The 4,251-nt window shown below is 40.2% G+C and overlaps 1 long non-coding RNA gene across 1 annotated transcript in view; it reads left to right on the top strand.

Annotated features, from left to right (window-relative positions):
* Positions 1-2,732, top strand: part of LOC135201868 (uncharacterized) — a 95,194-nt gene extending 92,462 nt beyond the window's left edge. Inside the window, exon 3 of the long non-coding RNA XR_010311624.1 lies at positions 2,656-2,732. This is a non-coding gene — a long non-coding RNA (uncharacterized LOC135201868). The remainder of the gene's footprint in view (positions 1-2,655) is intronic.
* The last annotated feature ends 1,519 nt before the right edge of the window (positions 2,733-4,251 follow it).

The following is a 4,251-nucleotide window of genomic DNA, read 5'->3' as shown; positions in this document are numbered from 1 at the left end:
TTATTGTCTTTTGTGATTTCCACCTTATTGTCTTTCGCTATTACCACCTTATTGTCTTTCGTGATTACCACCTTATTGTCTTTCGTGATTACCACCTTATTGTCTTTCGCGATTTCCACCTTATTGTCTTTCGTGATTTCCACCTTATTGTCTTTTGTGATTTCCACCTTATTGTCTTTCGTGATTTCCACCTTATTGTCTTTTGTGATTTCCACCTTATTGTCTTTCGTGATTACCACCTTATTGTCTTTCGCGATTTCCACCTTATTGTCTTTCGTGATTTCCACCTTATTGTCTCTTGTGATTTCCACCTTATTGTCTTTCGTTTTCCACCTTATTGTCTTTTGTTGATTTCCACCTTATTGTCTTTTGTGTTTCCACCTTTATTGTTTCCTTTCCGATTTCCTTATTGTCTTTTCCGCGATTTCCCCCTTATTGTCTTTCGCGATTTCCACCTTATTGTCTTTCCGCGATTTCCCCTATTGTCTTTTTTGCGATTTTCCACCATATTTGTCTTTTCGCGATTTCCACCTTATTGTCTTTCGCGATTTCCACCATATTGTCTTTCGTTGATCCCACCTTATTGTCTTTTCGTGATTTCCACCTTATTGTCTTTCGTGATCTCCACCCTTATTGTCTTTCGTGATCTCCACCTTATTGTCTTTCGTGATCCACCTTTATTTGTCTTTTCGTGATCTCCCACCTTATTGTCTTTCGCGATTTCCCCACCTTATTGTCTTTCGTGATTTCCACCTTTTGTCCTTTTGTGATTTCTACCTTGTCTTTCGCGGTTACCACCTTATTGTCTTTCGTGATTTACCACCTTATTGTCGTTTCGCGATTTCCAACCTTAATTGTCTTTCGCGATTTCCACCTTAATTGTCTTTCGCGATTTTACCCACCTTATTGTCTTTCGTCGTGGGATCTCCACCTTTATTGTCTTTCGCGATTTCCACCTTATTGTCTTTCGCGATTTTCCACTTATTGTCTTTCGCGATTTCCACCTTATTGTCTTTTCGCGATTTCCTTCCACCTTATTGTCTTTCGCGATTTCCACCTTATTGTCTTTCGCGATTTCTACCTTATTGTCTTTCGCGATTTCCACCTTATTGTCTTTCGCGATTTCCACCTTATTGTCTTTCGCGATTTCCACCTTATTGTCTTTCGCGATTTCTACCATATTGTCTTTCGCGATTTCCACCATATTGTCTTTCGCGATTTCCACCATATTGTCTTTTGCGATTTCCACCATATTGTCTTTTTGCGATTTCCCCCTTCCCTTGTGTTTCTTTCGCGATTTCCACCATATTGTCTTTTGCGTGATTTCCTTTATTGTCCTTTCGCGCTTTCCACCTTTTGTCCTTTCTTTTTCGCGATTTCCACCTTAGTCTTTCGCGATTCCACTTATTGTCTTTCGCGATTTCCACTTTATTGTCTTTCGTTTCACCCCTTATTGTCTTTCGATTTCCACCTTATGGTTCTTTCGCGATTCACCTTATTGTCTTTCGCGATTTCCACCATATTGTCTTTCGCGATTTCCACCTTATTGTCTTTCGCGATTTCCACCATATTGTCTTTCGCGATTTCCACCATATTGTCTTTCGCGATTTCCACCTTATTGTCTTTCGCGATTTCCACCATATTGTCTTTCGCGATTTCCACCTTATTGTCTTTCGCGATTTCCACCTTATTGTCTTTCGCGATTTCCACCATATTGTCTTTCGCGATTTCCACCTTATTGTCTTCCGCGATTTCCTTATTTGTCTTTCGTTTTGATTTCCACCTTATTGTCTTTCATTTCCAGACCCGTCTTTCGCGATTTCCACTTATTGTCTTTCGCGATTTCCACTATTGTCTTTCGCGATTTCCACCTTATTTGTCTTTCGCCGATTTCCACTATTGTCTTTCGCGATTTCCACCTTAATTGTCTTCGGATTTCACCTTATTTTTCTTTCCCGCATGTCCACCTTATTGTCTTTCGGATTTCCACCTTATTTTTTTTCTCCATTCATCATACCATAGAAATCCTCCTCCTCACAACCCAGACTGACCAGGCTCATCAACAGCCTAGCCTGGTGGAAGACCCCCTTTTCCAGATTTCCAGTTCCAGTGGCCGCTCCCACCTCATTCGACCCTTTTGTTGTGCGGGCTTAGCCAGCTCAATGTTTTTGGTGGATGAAAAGTGCATTAAGTTACCTACTATTATGCATGTCCATTTTCATGGGATTTTTAACATTCTTCCTGTGCCATGATGTGTCCTCATTCAACTCCATGGCATCGAGGAAGGATTGAAATTGTGTAGTCTGTCCTAAAGCCCTTCTGGCAGTAATAGCCTGAGAGGACCGTAGGATGCGCGTACCCTCAAATGATAAGTGGGAACCAGGAAGTCAGTGCGGATGACAAGGCAGGTAGAACTGCGCCCCTCCCAGCATCCCAAATCCTTCCCTCTCCCATCTCTGGCTCATCCAGTCTGTAAGGTCTGCTGCCAGTCTAATCTGTAAGGCTTTGAGTGGGAATTGAACTGAGAGTGTTGCTTCCTGGTTAATGATGTTTAGAAGCGAAATAATAATCGAGTACGTACATAAACTTTTATAACTCTAGTTTTTATGATCTGAGTAGTTATTGTGAATTAATTTCTCTCTCTCTCCATTTCAGGTATGATTGAATTTGCTGCCTGTGCCTTTGTTATGTATACTCCAGCAAATAAGGTAATTGCAGTGTTTTTTTTTTTATTGTATTTTACCTCAGGTGATGAAAATTATTATTGAGTGAATCAGAAATATTTCATTTTTTTTTTATCAAGGATCATATGTTTTATTTGGCTTATACAACTGGTAGTTTTGCGGGTGATGGATGAGACATAGACAAAAAATAAACAAGTTATTTTTGTGACAAACGTTCTTGTTCGTTAGTGAGTAGGAAGTTTCCTCAGGTGTTAAGGACGTAAGTAACGAAATTGTTAGTACGGCTTCAAAATCTCATTTGTCGCGAGGGGACAAAAATGATATAAGCAGAAACTAGGAGAAAGTACTGAAGAGGCCTTCGTGTCACTTCATGGTCAGAACACTCGCGAAGAGTTCGCGAGAGTTGAGAGCACCGACATTTTGAAGTTTTCGTGTCAGGAAGACAGAACTCTTAGCAGTTCTCGAAGTTTGCGCGTCACTTTTCCATGTGACTTGAAGCACAGCACTCGGAACTTGGCAGCGCCTCAGCGGCGTGGTTGGTATGGTATTAGCGTCACACCTCGGTGGTCACGGGTTCGATTCTCGGCCATTCCATTGAGGAGTGAGAGATGTGTATTTCTGGTGATAGAAGTTCACTCTCGACGTGGTTCGGAAGTCACGTAAAGCCGTTGGTCCCGTCGCTGAATAACCACACTGGTTCCATGCAACGTAAAAGCACCATACAAACAAACAAACAAACAAACAAACTCGGAACTTGGCCTCAGATACGACGCCTAAAATTTTGCTTCTGTCACAAGATAATTCTCTCTAACTGGAGAATCAACTTATTGGACCCTACTAGAAAGTAGCAATATATGTCTAAAGATCATTCTCCTTACCAACATGAAAATTAATTTATTGTACCGCATAACAGTGAAGTAATATTTGTCAAAAGATGGCTCTCGTTACTACATAAAAATAAATTAGTTGTACCTATCGAGAAGATCCTCGTTGCAAGCTGGAGAATCAGTTTGTTGGACCAAACAAGAATGTAGTAACTTTTGTTAAAAATGGTTATTCTCCTTGCTAGCTGGAGAATCAGTTTATTGGACTAGCTGGAGAATCAATAAAATGGACCAAAAAAGAAGGTAGTAACTTTTGTCAAAAGATAATTCTCTTTGCTAGCTGGAAAATCTATATATTGGACCAAACAAAAACATAGTAACTTTCGTCAAAAGATGGTTCTACTTGCCAGCATGACAATAAGTTTATTGCATCATACAATAAGGTACTCATTTGTTTTCTTAAGGTAATTCTCCTTACTAGCAAGAAAATCAATTTATTGTCCCGTACGAGAAGGTAGGCATTTTTGTCCCGAGATGAATATTCTTGCTAACATGAAAATAAATGTATTGCACCATACGAGAAGGTAGTCATTTTCGTGAAAAGAGAATTCTCCTTGCTAACTTAAAAATAACTTTACTACACTATGCAAGTTTATTACGCCATAAAAGACGTCGTTCGCCCTATGATAATGTCAAGTTTCCCGGTTGTATCGTCTCCTCCATCATCTTCGGAGCAGCTCCCC

The sequence above is a fragment of the Macrobrachium nipponense genome, chromosome 28 (assembly GCF_015104395.2).
Source record: "Macrobrachium nipponense isolate FS-2020 chromosome 28, ASM1510439v2, whole genome shotgun sequence".
NCBI classification, from domain to species: domain Eukaryota; kingdom Metazoa; phylum Arthropoda; class Malacostraca; order Decapoda; family Palaemonidae; genus Macrobrachium; species Macrobrachium nipponense.
Note: the sequence above shows the minus strand (reverse complement) of the source record. Positions and strands in the feature narration are given on the sequence as shown.